Below are 14,226 nucleotides of genomic sequence, written 5' to 3'. Positions count from 1 at the left end.
TTTTACTGCCAAAATTATGGAGATTTCTCCTTGTAAAGTTTATTTTTTATTTTCTTCCAAACAATATGTTGATCTTGATACCTCATTGTATAGAATTTATATACGCAGCTAATGTCCACAGGAGGAAGAATCTATCCATGCATCATAATGGTATGGCTGCATAATTTTTTTTTTTTTTTTAAGAAAAAGTTAGACACCTTTTCATTAAGATAATAGGTGCTATACATGTTACCGAGGCCAAGGATGATTGACGCAATCGAACACTATAACTCAGTCTACTTTCATGTTACCAAGTAATTCAATCAACAAAATATTGCAATGTTTCTGATCGATGCTTACTTTACAGAGTGTATGTAGATGATAGATGATAAGCACTTATACGCCTCTTGTTAGTACCTCTTCTCCCCCTGCTTTGAGGCTTCTGTAACACACTAATTTTGAACAGCACGACAAAGGGCAGCTCCGGACTAAAGGACACAGAACAGTTCATCAACATGGGTGTGATCCGTGAAGATATAGCGTTTGTTACGTTTCTTTGAAATATCAAGAAGGTGCTCCTACCAACTTTTTATTGACACAGGTGGAAGCCCGGTCAAGAATAGGAGTAACGTAGGCATGGACAGGGTCTCCTGTTCTTGCCTTCAATTGCTTTGACTAGATAATTTATAATCAACATTGTCAGTCATAGCAAAAAGTGAGAAACAGTCCAAACCTACGAACAGAACCCTGGTCCAATTTGCCGCAACAGCTGTCCTCCAGATCAAAACGAGCTAACCTCAGCTAACCAACTGTAATCACCAAATTCATGAGGGACAACCAGCGGCCTTTTTATCTAAAGGCCAATTCCAGAAGGGGCAGTACAAACCTCTAAAATGGAAGAGCAAGGAAGAAATATAGAAATGGAATGCTCAAGGAAAGAAAATATAAAATGAAAGACCATGAACAACTAAATATTCGCTTGTGTCACCATAATCACTATAACCAAATATAATATTTATAAAGCATAGCAAATTTCAGAACCAAAGTTCCATGCACATTGTGAAACACAACAATCCTAGTTCAAATATAAGCTTAGTATTCGAGACAAGTACCTGTCAACAACTGAAAATTGTTCATACCAAGAAAGCCTTCTGAACCTTGGTGGAAAGATACAGAAGCCACCAAACTGCTGCTATAGGAAAGTTAGAGCTGCAAGTATCAGTCCAAAACATGGTATTATAATATCCTATATGGCGCCATAGAAATCCTTCTTATGATCAGCATATATATAGGATCCTCCGAAACAGGGTGGATAGCTGCAAGCTCAATAAAAATCGTATCAATCATTTAGTGCCCTAACAATGGTCAGTCCAATATTTTGTAAGAGTTTTTCCTTCATAGTTTACAGATGGGGGAAAGTCATCAAGAACTTTGCCCACCATAAGACAGCAGATACCAAACGTGGCTGACAAGCCTTAGGAGATGATTACAGATAAGACTTTGTCAAATGCCAACACTTGAGAAAAGGTAATAAAGGTAGACAGCACTTGAGAACCTTCTCCACATACAAGAAGCCCTTCTCGCTCATCTCAGCGAACCATGTGGACACAATGATGCAGCACAAGGTGCAGCCAGCAAGTGCATGACCAGCAAGCTTCGCAGGAGCCAAGAGATTCATAGGCGACTGCTGATTCAGAAATTTTCATCAGATTTTTATAAATTTTCCATTGAAGATGGTATTGAATTTTAACCAGGTTTTTATATTAGTAGAATAATTCTAGCGTGTTTCTAAAGAAGGCATATAAAGCACAAGAAAGAATATTGGCACCTGAGATGAATAGGCTGGTGAAATTGGACAGCCTTGATGGAGGCCAAGAGAGGAAGTGAACAAGTTGGAACTGCATTGATTAGTATGACAAAAGAAAGGTCTCTGATGCAACCATTTCCCCAGTGAATCCAGAGCTTAGGGAAACCATAATGGTGAAGAGCACAACCAGTATACTCCCATGATCCCATCTCACTCTATCACATGCCCTTTCCACATCCAACTTGATCACCATTTGAGAGCTGATTCTATGCATCCAGCTCATAAAAGGATTATTTCTTAAGCTACCAACATATTATCTCAAATACTCCTTCCTGGAATTAATACATCTTCTTCATCACTAATTATTTTAAGGAAATCATGTTTTATCCTTTTAGCCAAAATTTTAGTCACTATCTTATAAATAGTGTTGCAAAAGCTTATTGGTCATAAGTGACATGGCTCACTGGGGTCAAACTATGTAGGGGACAATAGCAGTAAATTTCAACTTCCAGCTCCTAAGCACTTTGCCAGTTCTGAATAAGGATGGGCCTCCACCACATATTGTTTAATAATCCTCTAATATCCTTTATAGAAATGAGGAGGGAACCCCATCCAGGCCTGAAGCCTTTTTAGAGGCCAAGCCCCCAACAGGCCTCCCAATCTCTTCCCCCATCACAGGTTCAACAAGGTATGCCCAATCACTCTGAGAGAGAACAGATGGAATCAGTGGAAGAGGGGGTATTCTGAAGAGCTTAATCAATTGACCACATGTAACTGAAATAATTGAAGAAAGCATGTCTAATGCTTTATTCTTCCACAACCCAATTTCCATCACTATCCTTTATACTCTCAGTTATATTTCTTCTTTGAACTACAGAATGGTGCGGAAAAATTAGTACTGCAACAACTAAGCCACTAGATTCTTGACTTCCATACGATAACATTATGATACCCAGAAATTTTCCCCTGAAGCCATTAAAGCTTCACTTCATTAAGTCCCCCTTCCTCAGCTTCCTTAGCTTGAAATATGGAAATCTCTTGTTCAATCTCCTTAACTTTCCCAAAGATACTGCCCATAAAATATCTAACCTCAAGTCCTTGACCTGAGACTGCTTCATTTGCAAGCTTCTAAGTGGGAGATCCATGCTATCTATGGTTGCAAGCCCTTCTGACCACACACCAAGACTGAGAATAGGCCAAAGATTTTCAAGCCAGAATGGAGCTTGCCCACTTCAATTGAGACCACTCTTTACAAGCGCTGCATTAAAGCCTCAAGAAAGCAATTCAACAAATCAGCAATGCAGATGGATCGTTCAGGATGCTTCCTAGTGTGAGCTTGGCCATCTCTATACTTGCATATTTGGTTGGGCTGAAAAAATCAAGGTCGATGAGCACATACACTTTCAAGAAGCATACGCACTCTACTTTCCAAGTCCTATATATACACTCTTCCATCAAGCTTATCATCAACTCCAAAGATTCAACAAAATTGCCAATAAGGATCATTGGGATATTGACTTGGATGGCTCTACCAACCTCTTCCTAGTTCCCATATAGTTCATCTTGTCATCCCACGTGCTATCCTAGATCATGCTCCAAGCAGCTAGGGTCGTTTATTTCACAGAAAAACAAGACCAAGAAGGACCTGATTAGGATTTCATACAAAATATATAGAACCATACTAGACTTCCACAGCAACGAGACTACCAGATTGGCCTTAAAACAGGTGGATTTGAAAGACCAGTCCTTCGCAAGCAATCAATAGCAGCACTAGATAAACTGGTTTCTGAAAATAACTGGTATCCAGATTATGAACTAGTAACAATATCCACAAACTTTAAAAATAGATGGGCTTAGAAGCCCATGTACAGTTGAAGTGATGTTCATGGGGGCTGGTGGGTAAGGAAAGGGAAGAGCTCACTTTAACACCACCTGAAGCAGCTTCATCCAAGGTGGAGCATGGACATGCCAACCTACGGCTCTGCTACTCCAAGTTGTCATCATCCAATTTGAGCACTACCAGGGCAAGAGGACTCAAGGAGCCAGCAGCCTCAGGAGGTTGCACCAAATCATCGGCCGCCTGCTCTTCAACCACCAACAAGGATGTAAGGAGGGTCTGCATACTACTACTTGGATCTTCATTAGCAATTCACCATGAGTTGGGAGCGCTGCAACTAAGAGAGGCCACTGCATTTAGGATTAGCCCCTGCTTTTTGTAAGCACTTCACTTCTGAATAAGGACTCAAAGAATTGGTAACACGTGGGTTACCATGGCAGTCGATGCTGATGGACTTTAGGATTGACTACAGGTCAATTTCTAGAGTGACATATTCCGTCGGGCCCTCTTCCATGATGTCATAGCCTTTGTCAATCTAGCTCCATACCACTAGAGGGCCAGATCCCCAAAGGCCGATTCACCAATTTCATGTTCCATTGGCCCATATCCAGGGACTGAATTACGTTAATCTTAGATCATTTTGCATGACTCAATTTCAATGAGCCCACACCTTTCCCCTTTCTTGTCACTAAAGTTTTTTTTGACCTGTCTGCTAGGATTGCATTTAGAAGCATCTCAAGAGCTTTTTTATGCCTGCTAATGGAGAAATGATTGAAATGTGATCTCTGCTCTCTGCTACTCAAGCCACTAGCTGAAGGCTTGCCCTCTTCCACATTGTCACTAAGTTTCTCTGCTCTACTTGCCCCCCACCTCCTATAAGGAGTCATGTGAGCCTCTTCATCCATTGGCTCAACTTGATTAGAATTCTCCAAATCGGCCTTGGAGAGAACCACTCCCTTGGCAACCAAATTTAATCGCTTGAATCATCATCTCCTTCCCCCTTCTTCCTCCCCTATTCACCCATACCTTGGAGGCCACCATCACGAGTTGGAGAAGTGGCAACCACCCATCGATCTATACTAGATCCACCTAATCCTTCTTCACCCTCTCCAAAATTGGCTTTTGGAGGAGTCCCATTTCTCCTATTGCCAGCATCAGCATTCACTGGTTCCACCTAACTTTGCTCCATAGCCCTACATCCACCGATTTCACTCATTCAATCCTCTTGAATTAACACTAAACTTGAGATGGCCAACCTTACCACATGTATAACAAAGAATGGGAATGTTCCCACGGACAAAGAATTGCCAATAGAGAGTTTTATCTCTCACATCAACATCGGCGACACATGCAAACCCCTGTGAGACCTCGAGGCATCCTTGCTTCAATGAAGTTATCAAGCCCAAGTGGTTTGCCAGCTGCTAATATGATTCTAAGTACCATTGTCCTCCTCCAATACTCGAATGGTAGCCTAGTTAATCGCATCCGTAGGGAAGCTTGGGACATAGGAATGCAAGATGGCTGAAAATCCGACCTTCATGGTTCTAAGGCTAGAACTTGAGCGATTACAAATTTAGGCATCTGCATGGTGACCTTCAACAAGTCTTTCTCCAAGAACCTAAACAAATAGCTCTTTCTAGACATTGGAAAGATTTCAAACTCTCCAAAGGTATGCTGAACCGGTACCGCCGGCCGGCCGGCGGTACGGATCGATACGGTTTCGTACCGTACCGAACCGACGATGGCAAGCGGACCTGAATCGAAAGAAAAAAAGAGAGAAAGAGAGAGAAAGAGAGAGAGAAAGAGGAAGAAAGAAAAAGAGAGAGGAGAAGGAGCCGACGGGACTGCCGGACAGCCTCTGGCTAGCCACCATGGTCGCCGGAGGGCGCAGTCCACGCGTGCGGCCCCGCGGGTGTAAAACAGGGGCGTCGCCCTTGTTTCGCAAATTTTTTAAAAAAACCTAGTTTTAAGTGAAGCCGGCAAATAGTTTGCCGGCTTCACGATTTTTGTATTTTTTTTTTAAAATCTCTTAAGTCGGCAACTAGGTTGCCGACTTCATAAGTTTAAAACCAAAAAAAAAAAATCGAAACAGACGGTCGTCTGTTTCAAAAAAGAAGAAGAGGGCGGAGCCGCGGAGGGGATCCACCCGCTCGACCATCCTCAGACCGTCGGCGTCAGCTCGCCGGCCACCGGGGCCCTCGCGACGAAGGCGCCGTCCATCCGATAGGTCCCTCGCCCCCCTCCGAGTGCTCTCTCTCTCTTTCTCGCTCTCTTGAAAACCCTATTGGACAATACAGGGCTCGAAATCCCTCCGACGGCCGCAGCCGGCCTCCGGCGGCTCCCACCTCCCTCTCTCTCCTCCTCTCTCTCTCTCTTTTTCACTTTTTCTCTTTTTTTCTTTCGTACCGCCCGTATATCGAATTTACCGACTGAATCGTGCCGGTTCTCCGCCGGTCCAATATGATACAGGGTGTACCGGCCGGTTCGGCACGGTATGGAAAACCTTGCTCCAAAGAGTTTCCACCTATCCTTGAGGAACTTGGCCGAGAGCTCTGAGCATATCCTCTCCAAAGAAAGTCATCACCTTCTTGAAACAAGATCGGAGTTGAGCAATCTCGTCTTTAGACACAAGTTGCATAAGCCACTTCGATGACTCGTGCAAGCTGCACTCACCACGAGCAACCCTTGGCCACCAAAACCTTCTAGCTCTCCAGAGAGTCCTCCCCCAATTGACCCAGCCTAGGTCTCTAAGACCACTAATTCCATTGCCTTGTTCATCTCTAACTCTCATCCCTGCTTGCTAGGTTTACTAAAGGATGCGCTCCCATCGGAAAATTCCTTGCCATTAAGTTTTCTCTAAGTTATTGATGAGTTCTCTCAACTAAATGATCATTGCAACACAACTAGCATGATCTAAAATCATGGTGTAAATTATTTTTTCACATGCATAATACTTTTTTTACATATATGAACATACACCTAAACACGTAAATATAATATGCCTACATAAATAAATATCATATGTCATTGACAAAGTCACTACGACCATTCACAATCTACAAAGTTTAAATGCCCCAAAACCAAAAATATAACTCTTCAGGGTTTTTTTTGCTCATGCATCAAGTGGTCATACAATGGATAGTTTTTCAGGAATCATGTAAATGGCATACATATTCGCTTATTTATTTAACACAGAACCCTTAAAAACATATTTCTATCTGAAGCAAATTCCCAATAATCTGTAAATCTAAAACCATACAAGCCTAAAAATCTCCCTGAAAAGTTAAGTGATTATAAAGAATAGTTATCACCTGCTGTTTTGTCATTCTTTAGGTAATTATCCCATTCTAAATCAAACTTGTATTTCTTCAATGTCTATTCCTTTCTCTTTACATATTCAAGACCTAACCTCAAGTAAAATATCTAACAAATTTCTGTTACATTCTGTTTCCTTGGCTTAACACCCTTGTCGCTCTTTCTGAAGAAGAGAGTAGAAGACCAAACTGCATGACATTATCTGCCAATGATAAGAGTTTAAGATGCTCCTTATAGGTGAAGTGCTATCAAACAAAGAGCTCATCTCTATACAGGATTGGCAATGTTGTGGTAATTGGTAACTCATAAAATATGACTCAAAAAAGATCATTCACATGGTCTATAGCATTCATTTTTGCTTTATTTTGTGGCACATGTGACAATACAAATTCAAAAGGAGCAATGACAGTGCAATATACAAGCTGACTGAGTTTTTAATTGAGATTTATGAGTTACTAAAGCATTTTCCATACAGGATTTAAAGGGCAGAACCAAATATAACATTTTTCTAGTTGTCCCTAAGTAGATAACACCACTAACGTATATGAATATCAGCATGTTAATATGCATCATGTCCCACAGAATTATCTTTATGTTGCACCATTGTATTCTGTACCGATCCGAACCGACCGATACACACCATATTGTACCGTACCAACGAAGAACCGGCACGGTTCAGACTGATTTTTTTGGTACATGGCCCGAACCAAACCGTACCAGTCAGTTCGGTATAGTACGAGTCCGAACCGCACGAAACTAGACGGTTCAGTCCGATTCGATGCAGTACGGATCCGGTTTCGTACAGTTCAGCACGGTTTTTTTTTTGTGGTGGTGGGTGGAAATTTTTTTTTTTGATTTTTTTAATGTCGGTACAGGTCGGTATGAATCGGTACGGTATGGTACCATATCATACCGAGCAGGGATTGGTACGGGTCTCGGTACCGATTCCTGAAACTTTGTGCTGCACTAATGACCAAAATTTCAAAATAATTAAACCTATTTTGACGTGACACCTTGATATTCTTATTTCAATAGAGACACCAAGGCCTATATTCTACTAAGCTTACACATTCAAATTATCATGCCTGGAATACAGCAAAAGAGTATGAGATATTGATGTAAGTCTAAATGAAACATTTGCACATCATGATCCAATACATCACAAATAATAAGAGAAAATAGAGTGTGCTGATAAGTGCAAATCAAATTCTTTCCTGCAGCTACAACTTTCAGCATTCGTCTACCAATAGAGAATCTACTTATTTCTACCTAGATGTCTTCAAGGAGCTACTAGAAAAAAGATACAGCTGTCATCCAAAGAAAATGTTCCATGAAAATTTTGAAAAGAGAACCAAATATTTACTCTCAAGAGTTATAATTATGATATTATGAATTTAAGGAGCATTCCATCTTGTGAAATTCTAGAATAAATTTCATTATTTTTAAAAAAGAAAAGAAAACTTGAGTTTTGTTGAAACTTGAGTTGGTGAAGTGTGTACTATACTTTCGAAAATAATAATACTCTTAAGAAACTTTTGTTCAAGAGTATCAATCATGATGCTTCTCAAAATAATAAGATTTCAGCATTGAGAAACTTTGAACTCGATAATATCACATATGATGCTCACAAATTTCAAGAGCCTGAATACACAAAATTCAAAATATTGAGCATAAACCATATTATAAACCAGTAACATTTCAAGGTTTGAGAAAACTTAATCTAAAGGTATCGATCATTATAATATCTATTTTGATACTCCTAAATTTAAAGAAGTTTCACCACATGAAACTCATTTTAAGTATCAGTTAAGATATTAATTTGATCAATAATGTTTAACCTATGAAATTTCCCAATTAAGAATTTCAGTATTAAATCTATGAACTCAACAATTAGAAATACTAATGATGATATTCCTTGATTTTTTTTGGAGTTTTAACTTCATATAATTCTAACATAAGAGGATTTATTTTAATATTTTAAAAGTTAAAACAAGTCTGATATTAAAAAGATGCTAAAGAGTAGTACCTCTGTACATCAAAATGTACGCATATGTGATGTTTGTATAGGAGTGAAGAGTACAGCGCTACCCTAAGTGAAGTTCAAGTTGCAAAAGTTACAATCCCATACAAGTTGTTCTTGAATAATCAAACTTTTATGAAAACTTTTCTGAGAAAATCTTCACATAAAGGTAGTATATGAAGCACAAATAAAAACAGCACTACCTCACCAGAAAACTTTAAGCAACTCAAGTTAATCAACTTATCATGAATGGTAAATGCTGTTATAAAGTTGGTATCGATAGCTTTAGCACTCCAAGGCATTCAGGATCCTTTTAGAAATTGTTGAGAATTCTTGACAACTAGGTTAATGTACTGCAAAGTTTTTAGAGAATATCATCTTAAAGCTAATGTCCAAGTTAATGTTCATTTGTAATTGTAAGGACTTGACATATGAAAAAGCGACCAACCTGTTCAATGATGAGGCCCATCATCCCCATTATCACCAACTTAACAAGTTGATAAATCACCAACCCTTTTTGATGCATGTGGTCTGAAGGTAGCTTATCTAAGAAAAATTTTAAAAAAAGACAATAATTTATGATGAAAACATATGCCTCTCATGATTGAACAAAACTCAAAAATACATAAATTTGACTAGACCAAACATTTTGCCTGCTAACTCAATGCTTTGTTAGAAAGCTGTTTTCATACAACGCATCAAAAGCTTCCATCAATTAATTAGAGGTCCAACTAGATAGTACCCGGTAACATGGAGCGGAAGCCATCATAAATTACAAGCATTTGCAGCTAGCACCTTGTGACTTAGATGAGTTTAGATAACTGGTCAGTATAAAGAAAAATAACTTCAAATTAAGAAATATCAGTAAGTTTTGGTTGATCTACAAAACATAAACCAAGGAAATAATAAATTATTGATATCCAAGTTGCTAAAATAAACTACTACCGTGCAATAGAAAAAGAACATAATAAAAAATCATCATATCCAACTATTAGCAGAAGAATTGCAAGATGATATATACATATTTTCAGAAAGAATGATGCCACAGTAGGTCAATACATATCTTTAGTTAAAATATATCGTCAAAGAGAGCCATTACATATCCTCAAATTTGTTGGATTTTACATGAGAAATGATATTTAGGTTCTTCACAGCATATGTTACATGACATAACAAATGAAACACAGGCTTTGGATATTGTCTTGTTGTAACACTTATATCTTTTAAAGTGCACATCAGAAGCTCCAATCAAAGTGACACAACTAAATAATCATTTTGCCGCACAATCAAAATTGTATAAAAAAAAAAGAGAGACAAGGATGCATCTTTTGAATTTTGAAACAATTACATATCTGAACTCACATGAGGCATATTGCTGCTTATAAATCTAAAACTACTTTAAAATCTCATGAAATGTTGTAGGCATCAAAGTGAACTCTTACCTTAGAATCATGAAACTACATATATGATTCTAATTGTTGTGGGTATTATATTTGGTCAAACATCAAGTCGCAAATCATGTGAGCTAAACAGCGGTTTAGCTGTGACAGGAGGTAAAAAGGGATAAGTATCATATAAAAGATAAGTTGGTCAATACCGTGAATAATTGAAAAAGGTAAAGCACTAAGCAAAAAGTTCTGCCAATTAGAATTAGTTAATAAAATGACACTAATCAAGCATAAAGTTGACATGGCAATTGTACCCAAAAGAAGGGGAAAAAATAAAGCATATGGTACATTTAATACCATTATACATCAGAACTTACCAATGAGCAGACATTTTTCTTCACAAAGCTTTTTGTGGTTGTATAATCAACATATGACATCACCAAAGCATTATCCATCAAGACACATAATGCAATAATTTATTTGATCAAGCATGTGTCAACAACAATCAAGGAGCAATAACCAGTGTAACTTCCAAGAAAGTAAGAATGGCAGGTGGGGGTGTAAAAAAGAGGATAAAAGGAAAAATCAATGTGAAATTCTAGCATGATATACTATATAAAAATTTAGATTCCTTGCAGCAATTCTTGATTTATCAGGAACAAGAAACTGCCAAGCAAGAAATTGAACAAAACCAGTATAAATCCTACAACTGCTAATTAAAGTATTAAAGTATTCTGTGAGGCATGCCTATATAATGATATCGATCAGCTATGGTTCTAGAATCATTGACAGAGGAAGACAATCTTAAATTAATTAAACAAGATAAGGCATTCACAAAGCATAAGTAAATACCACCATATTTATATGCATTAGTTAATCAATACATTGTTTACTTAAACATGTCTATACACATAATTCTCAAGGTGTATTGTGCACATACACAAAAGCTGCATATAAAGACATGCAATAATTGTTTATTCCAATATTTCAGATTGCTCATTGCATAACAAAAAATTGATTCCATATAACAATAACTATATGGGGCTATTAGCCAAAATAGACTATCGAAATATGAGTATGTCAATTCCTGATTGGAAAGGGTAAGTTAATTTTGATATGGAATACTTAATGTCCCAAGACTACTTACAAGTTCATAAACGAACTTGTCACATGCCACCTTTTCAACCACATAAGCAACAAGATGAAAACAGGTAGAGCTAGACTGTAATTTACAAACATCTGAAAAAAAATGCCAAGTAAAAAATTGATATACAAAAGAGTGGAATAATTTAGGGACATTATCAAGAAAATCAAGAAGACATAAGTCAAGAAGCATTACCTACACATAAGAAGTGGCCAGTCTCTGAGAAACCTTGAACTGAAGAAAAATCCATTTCCTATAAGTAAATTATACAACAAGAATAAAGTGAGAAAGATCAATATTGTTCTAATGAAGCAGACACAAACAAAAGAAAGACTGTACGATTCTTTATCTGGCCACAACAAGAATAGGAAATTTTGCAAACCCTCATCAAGTTCTCAATAACAAGCTTGCTGTTTACTGCAAGCAGAACTACTGTGCCAAGGTTGAAGAGAGTTGCATGCCCTGCCATAAATGGTGCCAGATAACTGGGATAAGTCATGATTAGACAGGAAACCAATCATAAGAACAGCAATATGTTTCATGAACATGGTTAAACAACTATAGGTGATGAAAGATGGGCATCATTAATTTAGTCAAAAATAATTAGACAGGAGATTTTATAAAAGCACCACCATTTAATACAATCCACTTGGTGGTTTTATAAAAGCACTTCATCAGGACAAGCCCTAGGTTATTTTTCATGGACAGGAGTAACTTAAACATAGATCAGTAAAAAATAGCTTCAGTAATCTGATGCATGTGTTTTAAGATTAAAGTGCTCTTCTCATCCCTGGCAAGCACAATATCTGACAGCAGGCACATAGTAAGCTTCTTAAGTGGGGGGCAGACACGGACCACCAGAATATGCTCGTTGGACGGTTGTGATTATGTTTGATATGCACCTTATTTTTGCAGACCTAACTAAAAGTACACAGCATCTACTAAACCTGTATGTATACAGGGGCATGAATGGCAGTAAGAAATATCTGACAGTGTTGTATTTATCAATTGCAGAGGCATACAATCAGGTGAAGATGGGCTTCATAATTAATAGAGGCCAGAAGGAGGTCATAAGGAATCTTAAGAAGCACGCACATGCGTGTGCACACACACACACACACAATCTTAAGAAGCACGCACATGCGCATGCGCGCACGCACACGCACACACACACACACACACGCACAGAGCCTAAATTGAACAATAAATGCCTGAAGCCATTAATTGCTAAAATATCACATCGGAGATTCAGAGGTAAACCTGCAGCTTAGGCTATACAAGTTTCATGTTCTTAACTTTCTGTAGAAATACTGAAATATTAGTCCTGTTCAATAGATTTTATTGTAAGTCATGCAAAAATAACTTATGAAATTTCTAGCCTCGGATTTTTGCAAGAGGTTTCCACAAATCAAATTTAGAACTTTAGAGTTATATTCAAAAGAGAACCTTAAATGCAGCACATTAAAATTTTCAGTCATGCGAGGCACAACAATTGACATGCTTTAAGTGATCAATTTATAATTTAAGTTTGATGAAGATGTTTTTATCCACCAAAACTTAAGATATTCATTTTATGGTTAGCAAGGGTTCAAGAAAGAGAGAAACATCAAACTAGAGCCTCCTGCTTTGTCGAATAGACAAAAGGTGATAAAGGTTCCAAAAGAAGAAAGAGAATACAATCCAACGATAGCAATCACATGAACATACAACAAAGAAATCGGCGATTCTTGATTCAACGCATGCTGAATAACACCGTTCAATGTTTCTTGTGCTGTCCAATTGGATGTTAAAAGCCTGTGATGCAGCGAAATAGAAATTTCGCTATTCTTTAATTCATCAAAAGAAGAAATCGAAACACCTAATATGTAAAAGAAAAGAGAAGAAAATTCCGAAAAACTAACAAGATCATCACAAGAAAACAAGAACCGAGTGAGAACATTTACCAGAGAACACGAATCTGCTGAAAGATCGTTCCGAACTCAGCAGGCTCCTTAACGCTCACACATGCACCGGAGTCGAAGGCCGTTCCACGAACCCCGCCGGAACTTTCACCGCTCCCTACGCTATCTCCCGAACGCACCTCTTATATTCACCAAGACCGTCCCCCTCGCCGATCCAATTGAGGTCTCGGACACCTCGCTCGAGTTATTGACGGTGGAAGAGCTCGTTCTTGAAGACAAGTCTAGCCCGAACTCGCATTTTTCTCCACCCAAAGATCGTTCCACTCACCGACCCGATTCTATCGATCGGCATTGCCAACAGATCCTGCTTTACAATCGCCCTCGGACACCTCGCTCGGGCTCTCGGTGATGGAAGAGCTCGTTCTTGAAGACAAGTCTGGCCCGCACTCGCCTTCTTCTCCTCACCACGATCGTTCCGGTCGCCGATGCGATCATTTAGATCGCCATTGCCGACGGTGGAGGAGGAGGACGCCGGCCTCCGGCGAGAGTCCATGGCCTTCGACGGTTCTTGATCTACAGTTAGGGTTTTTGAATTCTTTGAGACCGCGAAGTTGGGGGAAGATGGGACAAAGGAAGGGGTGACCGCTCGAGTGGCAGTACTGGCGGGACGGGGTGGTACCCTTTTATAGCTGGGATGCGTGGGGACGGGATTGCTTTTAAAGAAAGCAACCTTGGGTTTCAGAGTATTTACGCAGTGATTTGATATTTTTAATAATTAAATTAGATAAATAAAAAATTGAAATCAAATCAACATGATTTAAATGATTTAATTTAA

At 38.7% G+C, this 14,226-nt stretch overlaps 1 long non-coding RNA gene across 5 annotated transcripts; it reads right to left on the bottom strand.

Annotated features, from left to right (window-relative positions):
• Positions 1 to 1,292: 1,292 nt before the first annotated feature.
• LOC109506290 (uncharacterized) lies at positions 1,293 to 14,024 on the bottom strand. Of its 5 annotated transcripts, none has more exons than XR_012139149.1 (4): positions 13,434 to 14,024; positions 11,873 to 11,952; positions 9,407 to 11,743; positions 1,293 to 1,663 (listed from the first exon to the last, which is right to left on the bottom strand). It is a non-coding gene; the product is annotated as an uncharacterized lncRNA (long non-coding RNA). The 5 variants fall into 5 exon arrangements; XR_012139150.1 differs by lacking the exon at positions 1,293 to 1,663 and adding an exon at positions 8,862 to 9,311; XR_012139152.1 differs by lacking the exon at positions 1,293 to 1,663 and having other exon boundaries at positions 8,862 to 9,504; positions 9,701 to 11,743.
• Positions 14,025 to 14,226: the final 202 nt, after the last annotated feature.

The sequence above is a fragment of the Elaeis guineensis genome, chromosome 2, assembly GCF_000442705.2.
Source record: "Elaeis guineensis isolate ETL-2024a chromosome 2, EG11, whole genome shotgun sequence".
In the NCBI taxonomy this organism is placed as follows: domain Eukaryota; kingdom Viridiplantae; phylum Streptophyta; class Magnoliopsida; order Arecales; family Arecaceae; genus Elaeis; species Elaeis guineensis.
Note: the sequence above shows the minus strand (reverse complement) of the source record. Positions and strands in the feature narration are given on the sequence as shown.